The sequence below is a fragment of the Telopea speciosissima genome, chromosome 1, assembly GCF_018873765.1.
Source record: "Telopea speciosissima isolate NSW1024214 ecotype Mountain lineage chromosome 1, Tspe_v1, whole genome shotgun sequence".
NCBI classification, from domain to species: domain Eukaryota; kingdom Viridiplantae; phylum Streptophyta; class Magnoliopsida; order Proteales; family Proteaceae; genus Telopea; species Telopea speciosissima.
The window spans coordinates 77636004-77663223 of NC_057916.1; the positions used below are offsets into that span (position 1 = coordinate 77636004).

General features: G+C 40.4%; 1 pseudogene; it reads right to left on the reverse strand.

Moving 5' to 3' along the window:
* Window positions 1-2241: 2241 nt before the first annotated feature.
* LOC122655057 overlaps window positions 2242-27220 on the reverse strand; it is a 28870-nt pseudogene continuing 3891 nt past the window's right edge.

Genomic DNA, 27220 nt, shown 5'->3' on the forward strand with positions numbered 1-27220 from the left:
AAGCACGAGCCAAAGCCAAAGCCTTGCCTAATCAAGACAAGGACAAACAAAAAAAGGGGAAGATCCCAAAAAAAAAAAAAAAAAAGGCACTAAAGAAAGGGGAGAGACACCAAAACAAAAGCAACCAAAGCCAACCAAAGCGAAGAACTATCCAGAATCCATTGGCTCACAACAAAGAGCATGACCACTAATAACCGAGCTTAGATGCGTAATCCTCTCCGGGCAGGCTAAGGAATGGGCAATGTAGGGTCGATTCTTAGGAAAAGGAGGGGAGCTAGGGTTACGACGGAGAAAAACTCGAAGGGATGGGGGGGGGGGAAATAGACTAGGGCACAGAGTGGGGGGACCCAATGTTTAAGATTAGGCCCAAATGTGGGTGAGTCGGGACAGAAGGTTTAGAGCAATGGGTCGAATTGCTAGAAGGAGTTGGCCCATTAAAACCAGCAGGATCAACCAAAAAGAAGTGGGTGATGGGATGGGCCTGAGAAGGAATGGCCAAAGAAGGAGTAGGGACCACAGGGGATCGTGGGACTAAAAAGGGTTTGAAAATCTTTTGAGGAAGGGGGTAACCCCCAGGCTCAAAGGGTCAGGCCTGGGGGAAAACGACGAAGGATGGCAACTGGGGATAGAGACATCAAGGAGAGGGAGAAGGTCCCCAAACTGCAGAAATGTTACAGGCTTTTGGGGCAGAGGAATATCAATCGCCAGAGAAGGAGATCCTGACGCAGAGGTCTCCTTTTCAAGATCGACAGCAGGGCTCTCCCCCAGATCGCAACTGGACAAGGCACTTCGATCAGAAGGAGAAATGAGAGAAGCGGAGGGTTCAACATCACCGTCAGAGCTTGAGGCTAAAGCTGCCAAACTGTTTCGACCAAGGGGCAAAGCTGAGTTTGGCTTTTGCCCAGCGGACAAACCGATAGGAGAAGTAGAAGTCGGAGATTCTCTCGGACGATAGTGATTCCGCTGGGGTCTGGTTCTGGTTCTTCCACGGCAGGGCTATCTATGCACCGAAATGGTGCTTTGGTCTTTGGCAGTGGCTGGATGGGTGGACAAATCACCGCCAGAAACAGGGATGATATTATTGGCAGTGGTCTCTTCAGGGATCATAAGGGAGTGAGTTCACCCACTGGAAAGCAGCAGATTCTAAGCAAGAGAGACTTCCGATACAGAGGTACCTTCAATGGTGGCTTCATCCCCAACAGCAAAGGCCTTTGGTTGGCAGAGAGAGGAGGCATGGCCGAAAGGTTTGTAGATCAGACAGTGGGGCGGAGACCAATCATAGGCAACATTTTTGCACAAAAGAGTGACCATCTTCTTCAACAACGGTGATGGTTGAAGGGAGAGCTTCATCCGCAGAAACTTCAACGCAAATACAGGTGAAAGCGAGCCTATCCTTCCTGCTGGTTCTGGCATCTGAATGCAGGGGGGTACCAAGGACAAAAACCGACCAAACTTAGGCTTTTGGAGCACCAATAATGGAAAGGTAGCCCAGGGAAGGAGATCCAGAGTGGGATAGAAGAGAGGTAAACAAGCTGGAGCTGGATATGGCAAGTCCATTGGCGCAAAAAAATTGGTTTTCGACACACCAGCCAAGGCCCTCCTTCCAAGACACGATTCTTATCCATGGAGTCAGAGAGCTTGAATATGAACAAACCATTCCCCAACAGGAAAGTCTCAAAAGACCCAAGAGGTCTCCATTGTTTGGAAAGAGAGAGCTTTACAATGTGGAATGGTGGGCGGTTATCAATGAAGTGACCAACGAGAGCATTTTCCAACAAGGAGGCTTCGCCATCAAGGAGACCTGAAGCGTAGAGAACAATCTTAGAGCCATCGGCAAAGGAAGGGGAGACAAAGTGCAGAGGGAGACCGTCTGAAGAAGAAGAGGGAGCTGGACCAAAGAGGGACTCCAAGCTGGGTGAAGAGGGGAGGTAGAAGGGGCATGGGATGGCTGCGGAGGGTGGGAAGGGGAGGGAGGAGGAAAGGAGGACAAAGATACCTGGCCAGAGGGGCCGGTGATGGAGGCCGGAGAAAGCGGGGGTCACATGACGGAAGGAGAGAGAACTCGATCAGAAGCAGCAGCTAAGTCGTTAGATAATCTCCACAAATTCAGCTGAACTGTAGAATGTTGATTTATGACATAATATACCACTAAATTAGCTATTACTGTTTAACCTAACCTCACTGTAGAATGTCATTTATGATATAACTTACAATCAGAGTTCACCAATGCCTTCTTAGTCAATATAGACAAACTCATTCAGATTTCAGAAAAAGCATACCAGGCGATTATATGCAAATTCCAAAAATGATGGAACATCAGGGTATTGTCCAAAATTGTCAAGAGGAGACTTCTGAAAACAAATAATGTCCCCATCTTCAATCTGTAGACAAGGAAACATATTATATCAATCAGTACAGAAAAAGCAAGCAACAAGAAAACAATACAATTACCCTAAATAATAAATAGATACCTGGCTAGATCGAAAAGTGCATTCCTTGTCAATGTGTGTAACAATGTGCTTTTTCTGGTCAGCACAAAAGCAAGGGCATGAAACTTGTATAAATAACAAATTCTTGATGTAAGGGGTATAACAAAGTGGAGTTCACAAAAAATTAAAAAAAAACGGCCACAATTCCGCAGCAGATATTAAATGGAATTATTTTCCCACTTGGGGGGACACGGAAGAAAGAAAATTGCAATAAAGGACAAGAGATGAACCTGATAAATTTCAATTTTTTCATCCTGTTGAAAGCCAGCCATTTTCTTTAGTTCTGTTAGGATATCCACAGGCTTACCAATACCCTTAACAAAAAGCCTTCCAACATACCTTACAAAATTAAAATCAATCCCGATATTTGATTTACCCCCAAAAAAAAAATTCCTGAGAAGAAACAATAGGAGGGCAAGGAACACTAAGCACCGGAACTCTTTTTTCTCTAGGTCATATAGCTTGAAGAAAAGCAGAATATCATCTTTTGTCTTGGCTGGTGGAGGAATATGATCAAAATCCTGTATGGCATTAAAGAAAAGCATTGAGACTGCAAAAATACACGATTCAAGCAAACTTGATAATGTATTAAATTAAATTGGAAAAAAAAAGAATAAGAACCGTTGCTGGCCCAAGCTTCACTTCCAAGAATAATTTAAGTTCTGCACTATGCCCTTTATTTGAAACCTCCCTCAACTGACCAACCTACAAGGAAGGTTGCAAAAATTAATAATTGTGTCTTCCATCTACTAGGCAGCAATAACATTAGAGAAACAACCACCTTGTTGATATAAATGCCTAAGCCAGAACCAGGAGTTTAAATCATAAAGAAAACAAATGGGGTTACAAAAATACTTTTGGCAGGGAAATTGGGGTTCTGACAATAATTTCATCCCTTCAATAAAGTTTATTTATCATAACTACTGGCTGAGCCTAAGCAAACAGTTTGATTTCAAACTTAAAAATTTAATTCAACGTCCAATATCTAGCACCCTTAAGTTCCACTACAGCTGGATTGAATTCCCAAGAGACAAGTCTGCTTTGACATACCTTCCTCCAGTTTGAATACCCGAATACCCTGGCATTAACCACCACGTATCAGACGATTTTATGCTGGGTAATGTTTCGCAGGGATCAAGGAAACAGCCACTTCGTAATGTGGGGGAAAGGCTGCGTACATCTGCCCCTCCCCAAACCACGCAGTAGTGGGAGCCTCCTGCACTGGGTACCCCCTTTAATATTTTGCAGGGACATCACTGATCCCTTTTTGGATAAATTACAGATGACCCCCTGGTTATTGAAAAAACTCAAATCACCCCCTGGTTTGACCCCAAAATGCCAAATTAGTCCCTGACGTAAGTTTTATGCTGTTAAGTGATGACGTCACCTAGTTAAATAAATTTCAATCCCTAAACTACCCTTGAACAGTGTTGATTTACGATTTTGCCCTTGTAACTAAAAACCCTAAAATTGATCCTCTTCCTCATATGACCTGCAACTACGTGTAGAGGAGCTCACGGAGGAGGTCATTAATGAAGGGGTCACGGTGAGGAGGTAGAGGGACGTGTGGAGGAGGTCACAGCAGAGGTCATTAATGGAGGGGTCACGGTGATCGAGCATCCTAGATGTCAACCCTTCTGTAGTGACTTGAACTACCCTGATTCAAATCCCACATCTGCAACTCATGTTCCAAACAGTGCCTGAGTTCAAGACCTTCACTCCGAACAAGAATATCTCCATGAAAATTCCACCCCAACTGGTTCAATCAAACTAAACCCAGTTCTAACTGAACCGATGTGAATCCCTCAAACTAAACCCATCTGCATTTCACTCATCCCCATTTCATTTCGAACGAAAAGCCCTAAAACTCTGAGTTGCAGAACCTCTCCATTGCTCGTTGGAGGTTCCGTTGCTGGTTCTCTGCTCGCTGCCGACACTCTTTGTATCGATCTTTAATTTTACTTTGTTAGCTTTTGAATTCAGAATTCGTTCCCTGTAATCAAGATCTATTTATTTTTTAGCTTAATCTCTGTCATTGTAGTTTGTAGATTTTGGAGAGAGGAGAAAACTAGTGTAGCTCAAGTATGTTTCTGGAAAGAAAGAGAAAGTGGGCTCTAGTTTTTTTTTTTTTTTTTTTTTGAATTTCATGAATTACTATTAAGAAATGAAATGCTATACATTTCTCTATCTGGGTTTGGAATTTTGAATTTGGAGTTTGGACTACTGGGGTGAGATAATGGGGTTTATTTCTTCATTAGCTTATTCTTCTGCAAGTTTAAAGGGACCAGAACTGTTGCAAGGCTGCAGGAGCCCTGCACCGGCTTAGTAATCACTTCTGCTCTTTGGATAAAAGCAATCCAGGTTCTCGCGGATGTGGAGCGATGGAGAGGTTCTGCAACTCAGAGTTTTAGGTGATGGCGGTGGTTGTGGTGGGGTTGATGGTGCTGGTGGTAGTGGCGGTGGCGCGAACTTCAGGGTAGCGGAGGGATGGGTGGAAGAAAAAGATGGAAGAAAAAAGAAAGGGTTGAACATGAAGGAAGGGTAGTATTGTAAATTAATTCTAATGTTTTAGTACAAGGGTAAAATAGTCCTTTCACACCAATGACTAACAGCAGACTAACACCGTTACTGTAGAGGGGGTAATTTGAGTTTTTTCAAAAAACCAAGGGGTGATCTGTAATTTACCCTTCTTTTTTTTTAATTCTTTTTGTTTTGGTTTTTGTGTGTGTGTGAGGGGAGGGGAAGGGCAAGAAAGATATATTATATTTAACACCCTCCTTATCCCCACCCACCCAACCCACCAAAAAAAAGGATAAAGGTGGGGCCTCACTGATTCTTGCTCATGTATTTAATTATCAAGTCCCCCATGAGGCAATGCCAGGGAATAAAATACCCTGTTGGGTTCACTATGGGCCCACCATTTACCCAAGTTATAAGGAAACAATGGCAAACCTGTACTTTATCACTAGTTCTCGAAGGGGAGTGGCAAACTTGTAAAAAAACTAGAATCAAAATGCTATTGGGCGATATAAGGGGATAAGAAACAGTGTGCGGGAAAATGAAGGAATAAAATAAAGAAAGAAAAGGAATCGTGGGGGAAAGGGTTGTCTTCAACCTCATAATTTGTTAGTCATATACAAAACCAACGGTAAAAGGGGTCTTTGAATCATATGTTAGAACTCTTCGAAGGGATCTCCAATCGAACCAGGATTTGGGGGAGAATCTGCCTCTTAACCCTACTGAATCCAAGTAATATTCAGTCCATAGTTGTCACGTCGTGACGGCGATCCAAGTCGGTGGAGGGGTGTCATGTCGATATATCGACATGTCGCCCGCCATGGCGATCATATCGCCTATGTTTTATTTTTTATTTTCTCTATTTTTAATGTCATTTAGTATGCTATAATATATACCCTATAACATCAAAAATTAACATGGAAGTGTACTACTAACCTACTATGGTTTAATTCATGAAAGTGTAATATCCGTTAGTGTATATGAAATCATGGATTATCAAATAATTGGTAGCAATAGTCTTGCTGATAATAAAGTTGACAAATCATGAGAGTTGAGATTCATATGAAAGTGATTACAAAAGTAACAAAACAAAAAAACCAATTACAAGAACGTAATTTATATTGAGTGAATAAAGCTAATAAACAACCCATCTAAATTAAAAAAAAATTGCTGATGTGAATATGTGATTGTGTATTAGTCAATACTGTATTAGTGTTTTTCTATTTGATTTTTTTTAATTTTTTTTATGTTAAGGAAAAAGCATTAAAATAAAAAATGGTTAAAAAAATTATTGTTAAAAAGTTAAGTTTTATAATTCGAAACAATCATGTCGCCCAATATGGCCATATGTCGTGGTATGGCGTCCATGGCGGCGCCATGACGATGACATGGAGGCCATATCGGTCGATATTCTTACATCATCCATATCGGTGGTCGATATTCTTACATCATCCATATCGGTGGTCGATATGCCCACTTCTCCAGCGATATGACGCCATGGCATCGATATGGCAACGCCATGACAACTATGATTCAGTCCAATCAGTAACCTAAGGGCAAGGGAGAGAGAGAGAGAGAGAACATGATGACCAGCAGGCTATGCCACACCACAGCATTTCAAAACTAATTCCTTCTAAATTGGGTTGGGGGGGGGGGTTTGGATGTCCAAGGTTTAGGTTTCCCAACGAACAAAATCCTTTGCCCAAAATCCACTTCAACCAGTAATGCAAACAACAGGGGAAATAGAATAGCAGAAATAAAGAATAGAGGAAAAAGAAAGAGAAAGGAGCTCACATGTGGATGGGAGAGAAAGAAAAAGAGATGTGAGAGAGAGAGAGACCATGATGGCCAGCAAGCCACGCCACACCATAACAAATCAAAACCAATTCATTCTAAATCAACTGTCAATTATGCTCCATCGCATTACGTATATATATAAAAAAGACTCCTAAAAATTAGAAACTCTTGACTAGGAAACTAAGAACAACTCAAACTGGGAAACCAAATATTCTACGTAGAAAAGCTTCCAAAACTAAGAAGATTACATATCATCCTAATAAAGAAAATAGATATCTAATCCTAGTAGACCCAAATCCAAATTCGGGTCTGGTTCTCGGCCAGGGCTCTCAAACAGGTTTGGAACGGTACAAGGAAGTGCTCCTACATCATCCCAATATTGAGAGAGGAAAAACATCCAAGAAAGCTTTGTATTTTAACAATGCGTTCCAAAATAGAAGTGCAGCAACAAGATATGGTTCCAAAAACAACAATCAAGTGACTTTCTCCTTAATGACATCACAAAGGGCATATTGGTTGTGGATTTTCATATTGCAAATTTCATAAGGGGAAACATTTTGACAAAGTAAAGAATAGTCCGCTGAAGGGAACGGCACCCTTAACCAAACGAAACAAGGGATCAGAATAATAACAAGCCAAGTTCAAAAGTTGGAGTGGAATAAGTGAAGAAAAACAACAGCTTTCATATCAATGCTTTATAATCTTCTTCTAGAATTTGCATTCTCCTCATCTAGTGAAGAAGCACTAACCAGAGCAACGACTAACTCATTCAGTACTTACAGAATGCATATCCCAAGCAATGAACACACACACACACACCAAAGGGCCCCATCAACAAAAATCAGGATGACAATTACTGTGTAATGCCACTTTGAAAGTAAAATGAAGGAGTAGGCCACCCCCACCTTGTTTTCTTTAACAGAGAGCACCAAGAAGTATAGCAAAGCATCTATCTACATGATAACTTATGATATAGGTGACTGGATAAATAGATTTTATTTTAGGAGGCGAAAACAGAAAAAAAATAATAATAATAAAGCAATACATGTAGTGCTCGATTTATGATAACTTCTGAATATAGGTGCTAGAAACTAATAAAACAAATAAGATATGACAACATTACTTACAGATTGCTGCTCTTCCTGAATAGTCAATGGCCTGCTTGGACGATAAGTATTGTTTTGATCCTTCGCACACAGCCAAAAGCGCTGGTATTCCGTTAGAATTTTAAACTTTTTATAAACCTCTTCCTGTAACCCACTTCAGTAGTTAGATAAACAGAACCACAAGGAAAATAAGAATTTAATTATTGCAGGTTCTCTGCACGTATGATAATGAAAATAATGATAATGCTAATGATGATAATATTAAAGATGATGGTGATGGTGATGATGATGATGATGATGATACTGACAAAATGGTCTGCTACATGGATCCTTCCAAAACAAAGTAGAGGAAAAAAAAAAAAATGGAATAAGAAAAGTGAGTAATGGAAAATGAAAAATGAAAGTAAGAGGAAAGAGGATAGCCCAGAAAATCAGGAAAGTCTCAGCTACGTATCAATAACATGGATTCTTGCTCCAGGCTCTATCTGTGGTCATACTTGGCACAAGACCCAGACTATGCATGTCAATCTTCCCAACCTCAGCTATTGTGATTTTAAGCCTGCCCCTAGCTCTTTTAGCTCCTACCATCGGCATCAGATCACTCCTCCTTACTGGGGGCGTCCCCAGGTTTCCATTGCACATGACCCAACCACTAGGTTCCCCCCCTCACAGCAGGTTCTTATTTTCATAGCCAGGACCAATTTGGCTCCTTCTAAAGCACACAGCACTTAGCCTCCTCTGATGTCTGCAGTATTAGCTCATTCTCTGTACACTGGTCAGCCTATTTGTCTACCGCATGTGGTCATCCAGCACATGGCTCAAGCAGTAATGAATTCTGCCCGCAACAACTTGCCATATGGTAGACTGCTTACCCGTATCTTTCTGTACTTTGGGGTAGACTTAGACCGTGAGCCCAAGGAAACAAGCATTGAGGGACCCATAGGATTCAATGCCTTGCAGAAGATGGGGCTATACTATGATTATGACAGTAAGGGGGAGCAGGTCAAGTAGGGGGACAGTAAAGAGCCCAAGGATGACGACAACAGTGATGATGACATCGAGTTCATGGGTTCCGAGCCATTTGCTACAGGCTCTTCTGGTGCACCTGGGGTTGGTAATGATATTCTCTTAGCTATCAGGCGACTGAACCTGAGGATGTTGGAGGGCTTTGATGATGTTAAGAAGCAATTCTCCAACCAGACTCGGCAGCTCGAGGGCATAAAGAGAGGGGTGGACGACATCAACACCTTCCTTGGTCACGGTGGTGGCGATGGTGCAGATGACTAGCCCAGTTCTTTCCAGCAAATTTGAAATTGTTTTTGAACAGTTCTTCCTTTGGTTCTCAAGTCTTAAGATGGATATTTGTGGAACTCTTTTATTTTGCTTTTCTTTAGTTTTCTTGCTTTACTCCTTTTCTTCCCCTTTTGATTAGATAATTTGAAAACTTTTAGAGTATGGTGGATGAATGTACCCTTGGTTTGGGTGGAACAAATCAGGTATTTTGAGTTGGAATAGGTTGGGATCTTATGTTTTAATTGGAAAGGGCACAGTTATGCCCAAGCAAGAATTGGATCAATCATGGTAGTTGGATGTAATTTGTTTCGGGATGGATGAGATCAAGGATTTTGAGTTGAGAAGGATACAATAGCCTTCAAGGAAGATTTGGAACAATTGGAATTTGCAATTAATTTTACATATATATACTTATATTTACTTGTTTCCTCTTGTTTGGATTATTGTTGGTAATTTGTGGGTAGATTTTGTTTAATTCATTGCTTATTATGAATTATCACATATATATATGTCCATCTATCACCTATTCAGACCCAACAACCAATTACATAATTGTAACTTAAGAGCCTATGTTTCAAGTACTACTTTCCATGTTGCCTATTATTATCTAGGTTCTTGTTTTCACTCCAATCAGTCTTCTCCTATGTGTGCACACACTCATTTATGTTTTTGAGATTTTTACTTTAGAACCTAATTGTGAAGAGTAAATCAAGAGATTACACCAGATTGTGGTCGGTGCAGAGCATCATTGCTCTGATACCACTCCGGCACGCCCCCATCCCGATGTAAGATATTTTGCCAAAATAGGGGGCAACAGGGACAACACGCGTCATCCCAATACCTACCAGGATCACAGATACAGTGTCCCGAGCCACAGTCCACCCTGTCGTCTCATTATGATAACAGAGAGGAACGTACCAAAGTGAAATAAAACGTTCCAACTACAGAGATAGCAAAAGCGAAATTAAATTAAATCATGTGAAATTATAGAGCATCGGTTCTCTAATGATAACACATAGTACAATTTCAATGTTCGTAACCATTCATTCTCTCCTTATAAATAAACATACAGTTTATACATGATTGTGGAATGTATACAGAAATTTAAATGATAAATAATTGCCATAAGGGCACCATCCTTGGGTGTACATCTACATCCAAGTCACAGCCATCGGCTCCACTTTATTCGCATCCAACGGTGCTCATCAAGAGTAATACCTCCTGCATAACAACTAAAAAGGGTTGCGCAACGGGGTTAGCTACACTAGCTAGTGAGAGAGCAAAGGGGAATGCACAAGCATACACACAATCAATATCAAGCAGAATGATGCATGCTAATGTTAGATTCATTTTTCACCTAACACACAATTCTACAAGTCAAGTGTATGCTACTGTGATAACGCGGGAGACACTGAGAGTCACTTGACTTATCGTCCCAGTGAAACCTATTTTATCACATAGGAAACTATGCCGGTAGAAACCATCCGATCACCCAGTGGCAAACTCCAATAGCCATCACTACCTCTATCCATGCCTCACCCACCTCCACAGACCACAGGTGCTCAGACTATCCAATACATAAACCCCTGTTGGCAAGGGTCGTAGCATAAGGGAACAAGCATCCTAGCCACAATTACACTATATACAAGTCCTATCGTCCCGAGAGGTATTCCGGGTGCGTCAACGTCCCATTCCATCTAGTACCCAAGTACCAACACGGCACGGCACATACAGATCAGGATGGAACATATCAGTTTTTCATAATGAAATAAATTGGGGCTCCGGTACCGGCACACCCAGCACCGCCACCCAATACAATGGTGAGAATAATATCACATTCATAACAGTCACATTTGAGAAAAATAATGCATTGCGCACAATGTTTATATTGATATAATAGCACGTTTAAGATTGCATATTATATATGTTCAAACCCAACAAAGTCACCCAGAACCCACTCACCTGACACAGGTGTCACCCGACATGGTTGACATGAATCTCACCGGTGCACAAGCTATCCGTCGAGTTGGGTAGCCTAAGAATACAAAAGCAATCATTAATTCACGCATAGACGAGCCCCATGCTAGGCCCCCAAGGTTAAAATCAAGTTCCAACCAAAACAGCCCGAGCGGACTCACGGGCGGAGGAAAACAAGGTGAATCTGCCCCCGACTCCGTTCAGGCCAAAAGGTGAAAACATAGGGAGTGGATCTACGGTACTTTCTAACATCTTTTTCTTAGTTTTCTCGTCACGCTTTTTTTTCCATCGCGATTTCCTGGATTGTTGGGCTAAGTCAAAAAGATTCCCTTCTCTGCAAGCGACTCTCTCGAGGCGATACGTTGAGCGATGACCCCTACTATGACAGCAAAAGCCACTGTTTTGTTGTCCGTCCAACCACCGAGCAGCGGGGATTCCATTTTAGTAGAAGGCAAGCCATATCCCCTATTCGGTAAAGACAAATTAGTTGCCCTACCTTGATGAGGAAAGGGATTCTTCCTACTTCACAATCCAATGTCCACCCGCTGAACAAGGAATTCGGTAATATGTATGTAAGAAGAAATGTAATCCTGCCGCCTTTCTCACGTTTTATGGCAAGACGGCCGAGTGGTCAAGTACCAAAGTGAGACATTCAATACAGCCGTCTTAAACTATCCCACGTACGAGAACGTTTCGTAAGTAACTTAATGCGCTCCCTTTAATTGGAAATGAAAGAAAAAAGAATTCATGAACACCTTGGCATATGTAAACCCGTCCATGCTGTCGATTAATTGACGTCATCTAAGGTGGTTTCCAGTCCGGGAATGCGGTCATGCTTGATCCGGACATGAAGGAGATCACACATTCTTCTATCTACGCAACTTGATGAATCAAGAAAAACGTGCTTGCCTAAAGCGTCTTGCTTGGATCCGGTCGTGCATCCGTTCGGGTCCTGAGACACCTCCGAGAGGGAGCGGATGTGCTACCTTAGTCCGCCCCTGCATCCAGTCGATCCCTGAGACACACCCGAGAGCGAACTGACCCACGAGCGGATGTAACAAAGTGAATCCGTTCCTTCATCCGTCCAGGCCAATTCACAGGGATTACACTGGGAAGACTGACGAACGGTACCACGATTGGTGGATCCGGTCGTGCGTTCGCCGCTAACCTTTTTCCTAGATTTCAAAGGGCTTCCTCTCCAGCTTGAAGCTTGGAGCACCCTAGCACTTAAAGGTCATGGAGGGGGGTGTCTAAGCCTTCCTAGGGTAACTAGGACCTAGGCTCTCCTTATGGATCCACGGTCACACAAGGGTTTGGTCTCAAATTGGTCCAAGGGTGGGATTTCAAGGTTCAAAACAGGGATTCAACAGCCATGGCTACAAGTGCAGATCATATAAGTCTAGGTCAACACCATTAGAGCTCCCTACTAGGGCCGAGCTTCACCTTGAGTGCCAAATGGAACCCTAGGTTAGCCCTAGCATAAGGAATCTACCAAAAATGGAAATGGATATGGAAGAATCTACCACACCTCCAGGACTTCGAGGGAATAATTTTAGTAATATTTTAAGTTCAAGGTCATCAGTGTTGACCATGGCCATATGGCATTACCACTTTGACAAGGTCTAATTTGCCCTGAGGTATTAGGGTATGTTTGGGGTGCGGGTGTAACAAAACCAGTCCAAAGCTGGTTTGAACCAGTGGCTCAATTTAAGTGTTCTTCTTAATTTTTCTTTTAGTTGTTTAATTGGGCTAGATTAGGATTCTATTTTGAGTCTATTTCAGTTTCATAGTCGGTATAAGTTAGCAAATAGGTTAAGGATTGGGTTAGGCCTTTCCTTTTTAGTGTCTAAGTCTATTTTTGAGTCTTCTATATAAGTTTGTATGGGAGACCAGCATTGAACACGAATTTGATTAATGAAAAAGCTTTTGTTTGCTGCCATAGCTGTGCTCCTTTGCTCCATGTGACTATGCATCCTTGTTGTTCTATCAAGGTGGAAAGGGATTGATGGAATCCGATCGACTCCTTACACCGTGATGGCTGGGAGGACCCTCTACAATTGGAAGGTGGTTCTATCCTTCTATCACAGAGCTGCAGCCTCCATTGAAGACCTGCAACAAGTAAGAAATTCTGCAACTATTCTTCTTCCTTCTAGAAGGTTAAATACAAGGTGATTTTTTAGATCTACCAAACCAGCCATCCGATTGAACTCAGATTTTCACCATACCTCCATTAACCCTAATTTGGGAAGTGATTCATTTGAATTCATGTGACCTGATTTGAATACCTTCTCATATTTCCCATTCTGCCCCTACCTCCATCAAAGCACAGTATCAGACCTTCAACCATAATCGATTCTGATTTCATGCTCAGAATAAGTAGTTGATTTCATGGCATATTAATTCTAAAATTAGTAACCTAATCATATCTCTTAACCCTAGTTCTAGTACCCTATTTAACTTAATACCCTCACTCCTACCCTAACGAGGATTCCTCCATAACTTCAAATCTGTCCATCAGTTTCAAACCAAACTTTCAGCATACATCCCTTACATCATTATTGACAGTCAATCCAAGTTTCATCAGACCCCAACCATCCTAAACCCTAGAATCCCCTTCTCCTACCTCCATTAGGAATTGTCTCGAATAACCTTATCTTGCTGTCCAACTCATCTAACCTACTTCCATTCACTCAAACATCATAAAACCTATACCATTAGACTTCCCTACACCTGCCTATCAGTACCATATAAAACAACCCTAACCTAAACCTAACTATAACCCTAATTTTGACCTAAAACTCAAGTTTGACCCAGTCAGATGACCTGTTCAGATCAGAACCTGGTTGAACTGGCTCCTAGTAGGTCTCCTACCTATCTAGGACAACATTGCTGGGAGATTTTTCCGGTTGTTGACAGCAGGAATAACAAACCGTCTACCAGTAGATGCCAACAATTGTTCTGCCCAAAGAGCCTTCTCAAAACAATCCCCAACACTGGCCACATTAGCAACACCAATAGCTTTGTTAATATCACTCCTCAATCCCAATCGAAATCGAAATAACACCTGAATTTCATTCTCTCTAATACAAGTACGAGAAGAGAGTGAATCGAACTACCGCACATATTCAGCCACAGACAAATTCCCTTGGCAAAGGGTGTTTAACTTGTCCTGTAACTTTGCCCAGAAGTGTCGTGGTAGATATTTCTTATTCAGGTCATCCTTCATCTACACCCAACTAATAGGTGCAGTGCCTTCATATTCCAAAACCCTTTCAATAGTTCTCCACCATTCACGGGCGGAACCCACTAGCTTGGCACGTGCAAGTTTCATCTTTCTAGCCTCAGACAAATCATACCAATCAAAATAATCATCTAAAGCAAATAACCAATCATAAAATACTTGTAGATTGTGTCTGCCATCGTATTCCTTTAGATCGAGCTTGATCTTTTGTGTATCATTAAAGCATCGATAAGGAATACTAGTATCAGCATTAAAGTAAGATCTCAATGGTCTTCAAAGCTAATTCGAGCCTCTGGAGTTCTCTGATGTACCCTGTCTTCTCTGTACCTTCTGTTAGGGCAACGAACTTTGGATTGTACTTCATATTTATCTTCTTCAAGTGGTAGATTGTTGTTCCTTACTGGAATAACTTGACGTTAATCAATTGGCTGCAGCCTATCACTCAAAGCTTCATGGTCAGCTTGTATCTGTTGAAGCATCCTGATAACCTTCGCCATAGGATCTGGTGTTGCTAGTAGCACTGGTTGACCATGTTCATCCATGCTTTGTTACCACTTAATGTAGTCCTAGATTTGATTTGTCAAACTAGGAACCAAAAACCAGGATCTAATTCTAAAGGTGGATCGGCTAGGGTTAAAATAATGGGAAAAGGTTACGTTTAGGGTCAGAGTTTAGTGGATGTTAGGGTTTGATGGTAGGGTCAACGTTAGATGATGTATGGAAGTCTACCAGTGAAGGTTACGTTTAAAAACTCAAACTAGGGGTGTAATACATTCGGCAGCAAGAAAATGGAAGTTAGGGTTAGGGTTAGAGAGAAGAGAGAGGAAAGGAGATACAAGGGTTTGGATAGGCAGAATTGATCTAAACTTGGATCAAGTTTCCCAATGGGTGAGAGGGAGACTCGGCCAAAAAATGGGGCTGTTTCTATGGTTCGTTAGGTATGGACTGTATATGGTTTGTGGGGAAATTCAAAAGATGCAAGGGGGAATCTAGGGTTTGGGTGTTTAGAGGATTAGAAGAAGAAAGGCTAGGGTTTGGGATGATCCAAACTTACTAATTGTTGTAGCAGTACTTGGACAGCAGCTTGTTTGAATGATGATCCTTGAAAAACCAGAACTTGAACTAGACCTTGAATGTAGCAACAATGGAGAACAAAGAGAGCTTGAACGAACCACCCGGCCTTCACACCACAAGGTGTTGATTGGATCAAACACCAATCCCACCAGCCTTGATCAAACACAAGACCCAATTCTTCAGCAAAGAAGAGAAAGTTGCAGAGCAGCAGCTTTGGAGTGTTATTTTTCAAATTGTGAGGTGAGAAAATCCCCCCCCCAAAACGATTCATCTTATTTATAAAGGCCAAAAGGCCATGTCCAAATCAGTCTAGGAGAAGGAAAGATTGTCCTAGCCGACTTAATTACGAAGCACACCCTCTTTAAAAATCGTGGAGAGGGGTGGGGTCCAAAATACAACTTAAAATAAATCCTAGACAAATAACAAAAGAACATTCCAACTTCACTTAAATTGAATCACTGGTTCAAAACAATTTGGACCGGTTCAATTTAAAACACAAAATAAAAACTAGTATGGAGATCTAATAAACATAGAAATCCACTACACTACTTGGACACCTGGACTACTTCTTCTTCTTCTTCTTCTTGCGGATGAAGGTCTTCGTGTCTGCATCAGTGCACCTATCCAAAGTAAGTAGACAAGCCCAAACCTTGATTTAGAATGTTTTACCAAAAGGCCATAAAAATAATCACCATTGACCAAGTGGGGAGATGACAACAGAAAGAATCATTCGAGGAGAGAGGGAGAGAGATGTGACCGCTAATGAAAGTGAGGGACAGATGGTAAAAGAGATGACTTGTAAGAGGTTAAAAAAGGAGACTTTAAACAGATTTTTTTTAAGGGGGGGGGGGGAAGAAGACGGCATGATGTAGATAAGTCACTTAGAGGGCTTATTTTAGTAGACATAAGCCTTAGGTTGGGTTATATATGGTTTGGGCTTTTGAACCCATGGGTTTACTTTGAAATGGGCCAATTTTATGGGCCTAAAATATAGGTAGAAAGTAGGAAAACGAGATTTACTTCATTAGTTTAGTTAAGAGTCCTATTTTAAGTCTGCTTCTTTATTATTTCACTTTCTTAGTCAATTTAGGATACCTTATTAGTTAAGTATTGGGTTAGGCCTTTACTTTTTAGTGTCGAAGTCTATTTTTGAGTCTTCTATATAAGCTTGTAAGGGAGGCCAGCATTGCACACGAATTTAATTAATGAAATATTGGCTTGAGCCTTAGTGAAAATGCTGAGATAGCCAACCCCACCTTTCCCCATTCCATTCCACCATCCCCTTCCATCGGTTCTTGAATCCAAACCCTAATTTTGTTCAAATCGATCTCAAGAGTGCTACAAGCTGCTGGGATTTCTTTCAACTGATTGTCATATCGATTTCTTGAAAATTGCCACATCAAGACCATTGTTGCTTCAACAGGTTAGATATTTGTGGGTTTTTGTTTGGTACTTTAACCATGGAAATTGTTCCCTCATTTGAGATTTCCATTGTTCTCTTGGATTTCCCTCATATGATTTCTTGTTCTTTGGAGATTTTATGTTTGATCCTACCTGGGATTAGACCTATTCTGGGTCTAGTCTTGCATTAGGGCAACAATACAGAAGTCGTCTCATTAACTACTCGAGTTGTCTTCTAGTTATTAGGCGTTCTCCCTCTACATATTTTTGTCCCTACACTACAAATGCCTAGGGTAATTCAGAGATCTTGAAAAAAAAAAAAAAGGATCAGCTTCACCCTTAAACAGAAACATGGGACCACTTTTAGTATAGGTTCTAGCAGTAAGCAAAGAAAATTTTTAGAAAAAAAAAACAAGAGTTCTTGGGGAACGAGGAGGAGGATGTTTGAGAGTGCGTTAGATACTTGACCGATACGCTAAAAGCTCCAAAGCTGATGGAAACCGTTAAACCAAGCCCTTTAACCTATCTCATACTAGGCTGATCCAATCTAACACCCATACACTAGAGTGGGCCCCATTAGGCACATAACAGACCACCACGCTTCCGCAGCCGTCGTCCTCGGTGGCCCTCACTCTGGCGGTGGGTAGCCCGTTCCAAGCAGCTCTACTATGCTCTAGGGTTTTTGCCTGGCGGTAGGTAGCCCTTTACTGACGACTTTCACTCTACTCCAGGTAGCCATCTCCTAGGTAGCTCTTTCTGTGACTCGAACCCGTGACGTGGTGTTTGGCTCTGATACTAAATGTTAGGTACTTGACCGATACGCCCAAAGCTCCAGAGCTGATGGAAAGCATTAAATCAAGCCCTTTAACCTATCCCATACTAGGCTGGCACAATCTAGCGCCCATACACTAGAGTGGGCCCCATTAGGCAGATAATGGTGTGACACTTATTCAAGCATAAATACATGTATAAGTGATTAAATGTTTTTAAAAAAAAATCCAAAGTGGTAGTTTGGTTTCATGCCCTACTTTATCAAAGTAAGCATCAAAATACTTCTCCAATCTAGTAAATAAAATTTGAACCAAGATGATAAGTTTTAGGGACTTGCCGCTTTCTTGAACTTGAGAAAATGTTCGTAATCCAATATCGGAATAAGTTGTTCATAATTTCATTTGGAAGAAAAAAAAGTTGACAACAGATAACCCAGAAATAAAAGCACATTTTGATGCAGAATAATCACCAAATATGGCTTATTTCTTTAGAAATAGGCCTAGGTTTTGGTTATATACATGTAGGGCCTTTGTTCCCAAGGGTTTTTTATGTATTAGGCCACTTAAATGAGCCTAAACTAGGGATATATAGGTTGCATACGGGATTAGCCCAATACTTAGTTTATTTTCCTATTTTTAGATTGAACCGGTTTAGAATTGGTTGCATCCAATTGGTTCAATTGGTCTAATTTAAGTTGTGTTCCTATTGGTCAATAGGTCCTTATATCCTATTGGCTAACATGGAATCTTCTTTAAATTAGTTGTTTTAAGTAGATTCTTTTATTTTAAATTAGTAATTTTATTTCAATTAGGACCCTTCCACGATTTTAAGTGAGGAGGTAGTTAGATTGTATTAGGACTTGGCCTTTAGCCTTTATTTATAAAAGGAGAAATCGTGGGAGGCTCCCCCACAGAATTTTGAATTTAAAAAACAGATTTCGTGGCTGCTTGCTGCTGTTCCTTGCTCCCTTGCGAGTATATACATCCTTGTGGATTTCAAGGTGGAAGGGTGGGTGGATTCCTGCGACTCTTTACGCTGTGACAGCTGGGAGGATCTCTCTTCGAAGGTGGTTTCATCCTTCAAACATTCAAGCTACTGCCGGTAGATTCCAGTGTGAGTTTGAATTTTAATTTCTGTGTTTTTTTCATTCCTTCTCCTTCCCCAATCGATCCCATAACCCTAATTCTGCAGGAATTTTAAAACTGATCCAAATCCCAGTATTTGTATATCAAATTAACCCCCTAGACCTGTTGATCATTACCATATATTGTACTCACCCCTAACCCTAACCTAAACCCTAGATTTGACCTAAACAGCCCCAAATCTGACCCAAACAGCAGGCTTAGCCAGAACCTGATTCTACTTGGCTCCTAGTAGGAATATTTCCTATTCTAGGACTACATTACATTTAGGTTAAAGCTCATCTCCTAGAGTATGTAATTACTGTCATATTTTAGCCTACAATGCTTCAACCTGCATATTCGCATTTGAATGAAAGTATATATTTTGAATCTGATAGTGATACAGATATAAATATATGGGATCAAACCTTCTCCCCACACTGAGCCTGCGATGCTGATCCCTTAGGATGGAGGGTCATAGAGATGTAGTAGGACGCCGGGTAGGGGGTACAAAATTACAAAAAGGACGAGAGAGCTAGGCTGTCGTTTCATCTTATCAAATCCCAACATTGTCTTTCCCTCTCCCTTCTTTTTTCCTTTTGAACCCTCAAATATTTTTTGGGGCTTGACCAATCAAACACCGGGAAACAAACACAAACCCAACACTACAAACCAAACCACTCATCATTGGCATAAAATCATAAAATCTAATAACAAATACGTTATATGGCTTAAGCAAGCATGAAGGAAAGGATTTCTAAAACATAGTTATCAAGGCGACGTCTAGGAATCCAGACACCCTTTCCTCTGAGGGTGCCATGGTCGCCTAGGCGATGCTTGGTCGCCTTGATGGTGTCACCATGATTTTTCCCCTCCTCCAACGCCTAAGATCGCCTAGACACCATGACAACTGTATTATAAAAAGAACAAATTCCCCACCATAGCAAATTCCAACATAAGCCACAATTTCTGAATATACCGACACTACTAGCGCACTAAGATTAGAATAGCCACCAAAAATGTCAAAACCATAGTTGTCACGGTCTAGGCGAACCAAGGCGTTGGAGAGAGTCCAAAATCACGGCGACACCAACAAGGCGTCCAAGGCGCCCGCCAAGGCAATATAAAGAAAATAATCTATTTTTAATGCATATAATATTGCATTTTACAATGTAACATATTAGTTCATCTACATCCCCCTTCCTCCTGAGGAAAGAAAAGCTACTGAAAATACATTGGCACTTTGTCTTTCTTTCCATCAACTCTCTCAAATAATATGCTGACTGAGCATGTCATGAATCACTCTATGTGGCAATTAAAAAAATACGACCCAAAAATTATTACAGCAAGAACAAGTATATCAACTCAACTCAACAAAGCATTGTCCCTAGAGGCTAAACTTCCGGAGATGCAATGCAAACACTTACTGTATACCTTGAAAGTGATAAAAGGAATTTGGTTTGCAATACGGAAGCTCCAGACTTGATTATGATCCACAAGATCAAAACCAAAATCCTTCCTAATATGCTCACTGAGATCCTTATCTCGTATAACCTAATGGTATGAAACAACTACTTTAGTAAGAAAAGCAAACAGTTCACCAATTCTAACTCCAGGTAGAAAATCATTGATTCAAAAAGCCATGCTGCATAGATTTACCTTTATGATTGACGAAAGGTGACCGTCTGCCTTTTCCTTTTTCTTCTGCTTCTTTTCTTCATCTTCTTTTTCAAACCTTTTCTGAAATACAAGGTTAGATGTGCTCGGACAAATTCCCACTGTCAACCCCACCCCCCAGAAAAAGGGAAAAAAAAAAGCAGTCAAAGTGAAGAATTCAAATCTATTATTCAAATAAGTAGCTTACTCTAATGTGCTTAGCTACGTTTGTCTCATCCATGTTACAAAATATTTTCTCCTTGTCACTTTCATGTATATAGACAAGCATGTAGGGGTTGGAGTAGTTCGTCAATTTAAACAGAGTGTTGTTGAAGCCAGAATTTGTCTACAGCAATTGTTTGGAGAAAAGGTGAAAAGAATGAACACAACGTGAAATAACAGCAGAAGGATCCTTGGAGAAAATGCACTAATAAGAATAAAGGTTGCAAGAATATCACCTTTTCCTCACCACCATACTGCTCTTCCAAGTCGCAATTCATCTCTTCTTTTGTTACCTGTTCGTCATGAAACTTGAACCTGAATACAACTTAAATGTTACTATTAAGAATTAATGATTGATATACTCACAACACTGTTGGACCATACAAAAACAGCTTGACAGAAATCTTGAACAGTTTTGTATTTCCTAAACTATAAAGCAGAATCATGAGACAGTCGGGCATTAACGAGTGTCCCACTGCACGAGGCTCCCGCTACTGCAGGGTCTGGGAGGGGCAATCTACACAGCCCCCTGCTTCGTAGGAGAGACTCTTTCCAAGTTTTGAACCCACAACCAACAGGATGCAATAGAGAAACTTAACCGTTGCGCCAAGGCTCGCCCACTGAACAGTCGAGCATTAAGATGTCACAATAACATGAATCAGACTGCACAAGCCAACGCTTCAACCCACACAGAAACCCCATCTGAGCAGTCCAAAGGTGAAAAGCCAATGACAAGAAAAACTACCAATAAGACAATGTAACCAATATAAAGTTCAAGAACTAGTGAACCAGCTTATGAGTTTACAAGAGCTGAATGAGTGATGAAAAGCTTTTCACAACTTCTACACAATATATATCATAGCCATGGTTTTGACGTTCATTATTGTCTTGTCCAGCCTGAACCGGTATATGGCCAGACTGATCCAGTATATTTTAAACCATGGATCACCTAAACCACAGTGTATACCAGACCTTTGCCCCTCGGACTAGTTGATACTTTTGATTAGATTGATCCAAACCGATCTGGATCAATACCAACCATGACAATATCGTTTTTTCAAAAAAGTACCCTAAACTTGGAAGAATACAGATAGGTTCAGTACCACCTACAATCAAGCACAATTCTTTCATAGAAATTCCCTAATCTAAGTAAAACACTTACAAATTAACAGACAACAGTAAATTATGAAAGCCTCCATTCAAGTCCCAACAATACTCCTAAAAATTCAAAACAGTTCAATGCTTACAAACACCACCATTTCAAGGTTATTATTATACACACCATTGATCAGACTTCAGAGAGGGTTGGCCTGATAAAAGCATAATAAGGACCACAATGCACCCCATCACTGTAAACCAAAACACTGCAAACAAAAATGGATGAGTAAGGGGAAGGATGAAGGGAAAAAATAATGGAATTCATTAAAAGTAAACACACATAACTTTTGTTGATAAAATCCAAGTATAAGAACTAAATCCAACCTTTGAATATAATACAGAAAGAAAAAGACATTATAGTTAGACTGAGTAAATCCAAAACGAATCACCAAACAACAATCAAGCAAGAAATTTGTTCACTGAGGAATTTCAACAACCCAATAACATCACTCAAACGATGTCCAATATTTTAATGTTCGAATCCAGACTGAGTAAATCCTGATATAACCGATACCTGTAAAGTGTATAAACGTTGCGAACTCCAATATCTGCTTCACGAGACAAATATTTTCTATTACCCAGATCAAGGTCCAATCCAGAGGACACTTATAACGATCATTTATCTACAACAATGAAAGCCAATAAATTAAACCATTTTCAGAGGAGAAGATCAAATCAGCATTGGGGGGTGAAATTATTCTTCCACCTAAAGAAATTCAGTTACTATTATGATCGGGAAAAAAAAAAGAAATTTAGTTCATAGCGCCAAAATAGCAAAATAATATAATGGTTCAACCAAACAAATGACCAAAAGAAGCAACCCATTAGCGTACTAAATATACAGTGTTTAAAAAGGCCCACTAACCAGTATATAAAACAACAATCTGAAGTTTGACTTGAATCATAGTTTTTTCAGATAATACTAATAGGCAAGGATTTAAGTCTCGGTATCGGGTATCATATCGGTCAGGCGATTTTAAGAGACGTATCGTATCGTATCGAAAATACGTATCGATCGGTGCAGAAACACATGAAAATGATCAAAATACATATGAAAATACACTTTTGGACACAAAAAACAATATAAACAAGCAATTTGTGTCATATATCATGCATATATACTAAGAATTGTGAATAATCAATAACCAGACAAGTGCAGCACTTTGAAATTGTTATAAAAGATTAAAAGATGAAATTCCTTACATGTAGAGTCACTCTATTGCCATGAAGAATGTCGGGGTGGATCAAAGTCATGTCTGTAAGGGTCTTTAACAATAGGAGCTACTAGGATGATGTTGTGTACTGTCCAAACATAAGCACAATACTGAGCCCAGTCAAAATACTGATGGTAGTGACTCTCCCACTCATAGTAGAATCGTGTATCTTGCTCTGGAGTGGCTAATGTCACGACAGACTAGGTTGTGCTTGTGCTTGATTCTCTCCGTATCCATAACTTCCATACCCACAGAAGCCCCATGTCCATAGCCTGAAGAAGAACCTGATGCATAATGCCCATGGCATGATGAAGCACCAGCATAATCAGAACTAATGCTAAGTGACTCCATGCCACTCATAAGCACATCACTATCATATGGATTGTGGGAGCGCTTGGCAGACTTGCCCTTATGCGGCTTCCGCGAGTAAGTCTTATGGCCAGCAGGCTCAGGACCATGATCCATATCTTGGGTAGTATGTGTGTATCCTGCCTCACATGTGAACTGAACCCCAGCACGATGTTGTGAAGCCTCATGGCCACCACCACTACCTCCAGCACCATGGCCACCACCACCACCACTACCATCATCATCATCGTCATCATCATCATCATCATCAGCAGCAGCAGCAGCAGCAACAGAACCACCACCACCATCACCATCACCATCACCATCGTCGTCTTCATCCTCATCATCAACATGTTGTTGAGTTCCTCCATACGGATGACCTGACCTCGTCCTCCTGACTAAACCTTCTTTAGAGCTACTTTCATTTTCTTCAACATTAGGACAAGGATCTTGTGATGGTGGCTGTGTTGCATCCTCATCCATCTGTTGAATGATGCTCTCTATCACTGGATCAGGTTTGGTTGTCTGGCGATCCTCACTTAATTGATCCATCACCAATACCTTATCGGTATCTTCTATCCATGCTCTAACTGGATCTTCATCGTCAAGTAGGTGGTTGATGTCGATTGGGTTGACATCTACATCATCTCCTTCTCCTTTCAGCTCTAAATATTTAAGCTTGACTTCATGTTGTAATGGACATACACTAGCTTCTCCAACTTTGAATAAGCGAGACGATTCGGGTTTGGTGTGTATCAACCGAATGTACTCGATTACGTTCGCAGCCACTAGAGGATGCCGTCGGGATAATACTCGAATTGCAATTCGGGTTAAGTGTGCGAGCACTAGTACCCCATAATTGAGCCACCAATCATTGCATAATAATAAATGAAATATTAAAAGACAAAACCTTAAAACAAATTTTAAATGATATAATAAATTAGGTAAACCTAACTTACAGGCGTTGTATGCTCCTAGCATGGATAGCCATTCTATCAAAAACCACGAGTGGCCTCCGAAAATACTTAGCCAGAGAGGTATTAAAAAATATATATATTAGTTCCACTTCCACCAATCACTCTATTCTTGGTTTCAATCATTTATACAACTAATTTAGTTCTAACCTCATCCATGCAAGTGTGGCCTTCGCTACATCGGCTCCATTCATACAACATTCCTTAGGGCACGCAATAGATCCGGTCTACACCCTATATCATTGGAGTATTGGATATCCGGATTCAAATAATATCTTGCATGGTTTGTAATGGATGGTTAGAAACCTAGAAATTCTAATAATAAATAAATAAATAGTAACTTACTAACTACTAAGTGTTTAAAATGAAACCAAAGTCATATACTTATAAGATTACCCTTGAATGAACATCTTGAACCAACATATTTTCCCATCGATCGAATATAATCTTCAAATACTTCTTGTTTGATGTTGGGTTATTCTCATGTATTTTTCTCTTCACACATCCCATGGCCTCTACCATCTTACCCTGGTCTGCTCTTTATCCCCATCAACCTCTCGAAGCAGACAAAAGAGTGGCATCATAACATTATAAAGTCGGCCCATTGCAGCCCAAAACTTTGAGGAGGTGACAAGATCTTGAACAAATCTCCCAATTTCAGACCTTGCATAATTGCTAGTCAACCACTCAGTAGAGGTGAACATCTGTAGCGGCCCATGCTTTCGGGAAATGAGGCTATCAATTGCAATGTAATTTGTTGCAAATCTTGTTGTTGCAGGCCTCACTAAATCCCCTTGTGTATAACTCCTCATCAATGCCAAAACCCAACTATGGTTGTAAATAAAGTTGGTGATTTTCCTTGCATTACCAACCAACTTTTGGACCTTGGGCAATTCTCCTATGTCCTTAAACATCAAATCTATGCAATGAGCTGCACATGGTGTCCAAAATAAATGTTGCCTCTTTAACATAAGCAACTGACCAGCTTTCTTGAAATTTGTTGCATTGTCAGTTACTACTTGGACAACATTTTCTTCTCCTATGTCCTCCACAACTTCATCCATTAACTTGTACAAGTAGTTGGCATCTTTGATTTCACTAGATGCATTGACCGACTTGTGGAAGATCGTCCTTCCATCACAGTAGATAAGAAAATTGATGATGGATAATCTTGTTGGTCCACTCCATCCATCACACATGATGGTCACTCCATATAATGGCCACTTCTCCTTGAACCTCTCTACATACTCATATACCTCTTGGACAATATCATCCAAGTAAGGCCCAGCAATCTCATGAGGTGTGGGTGGCTTAACATTTTTCCCACACCGCCGAATCTCCTTTACCATGGCCTTGAAGTGGGGATCTTTGGCCTTATGTGGTGGAATCATAGAAGCGTGGAACCATCCGGAGATTGCTCGCCTATCCTTTTACTACGTGTTTTGGGTTGAAAGCTTTCTTGATCCTCTGTTGGCTAGCATCCTTGCTCTATAGACATTAGGATCCATGTCTCGATATCTGGGCTCTTCTTTCTCTTACCCTTACCACTCTTTGTAAACCGGTCAAACATCCCCTTCACACTGGTTGCTCTACTAAGGCCAACAGGCTGCTTACCCTTACTTAGAGATGGACGACAAGAGGAGCCAACACCAATATCTACAGGGCCCTTGGTCGAGTGATTGACCTCTAATCAATTGCTCCTCTCCATTGTTGCTCTTTTGCTTCATGTCTTGATTGTTTCATCGCCAATGCCAACTCGGGTCCTCCTCTGCTTCCATATCCGATCCTTCATAATCTTCAAAATCTTCCATCAAATTTTTCACCAATGCATCAACATCATCATGTGCTTGCTTGGATTTTTTTTTTGGAATCTCTAAGGTGTTTTTGCATTGCCCTGCTTAACTCTACAGGGCACTGTGTACACTTGGAAACATTTCCATATCCTCCTGCCATGTGCTCTTTTTGCCGAGTTACCCCACCTCCAAGATGTTGGGTGTCACAGAAGTTTGCTGTGTATGCAATCTATTATTGTTTATTTTGGTACAATAAGACCACCCAATGTCTTGTTGTCGCGGCATCGTCCTAAATACCAAACAAAAGTAGATAACTATATAAGATATATATTAAACAATATTCAAATCCACACATCAATAATTTATTATTTATACAAGTATAGACACACATTATGATGCATGTCATGCATTGCATCATCTTCTTTTATTTACTACCTAGCAAAGTTGCCCTAAACAATATTTAAACATTTTTATATTTTCTACAACTAGTTACACATTATTTAATTTTTTAAATAATTAAAAAAAAGGACATAATGTACTACATATATGAATCTAAGTCTTTGATTCTATTTCAGCCAATTATACATTTTATCAAACTATAATGAAAGAGTATAGATGGAAAAATCAAATTTTTTACGTTTTTTTAAGTATTTTATAAATTCAGAAAATACCCAAAAAAAAAAAAAAATACAGATTTTAGGGTAAATGTATAATCTTCTTGGGATGTCATACATCTATACATAATGTACTCCATATCTTATAAACATTACCATTTGTTTTAAAGTTAAGAAGAAAAAAAAAAAAAAAATTCATTTTAAAGAAGGAATTTTCGGTTTTGGGTAAAAATGGTCAAAGAAACATGGATTTGAAACCAAATCTTTGTCAATGCATACAACGAATGCAATTTCTATGTTTGTTTAACATATTCTCTTTGATTCATACCAAAAAACATACCAATAATCAAAGATTAAAGCAAAAGATTCAAGTTTTTTTCAAAAAACTTACCTAACCCTTCAAGAACAGCTTTTGAATTCGAATGTAGGCTGTTAGATCCACCAAATGATGTGA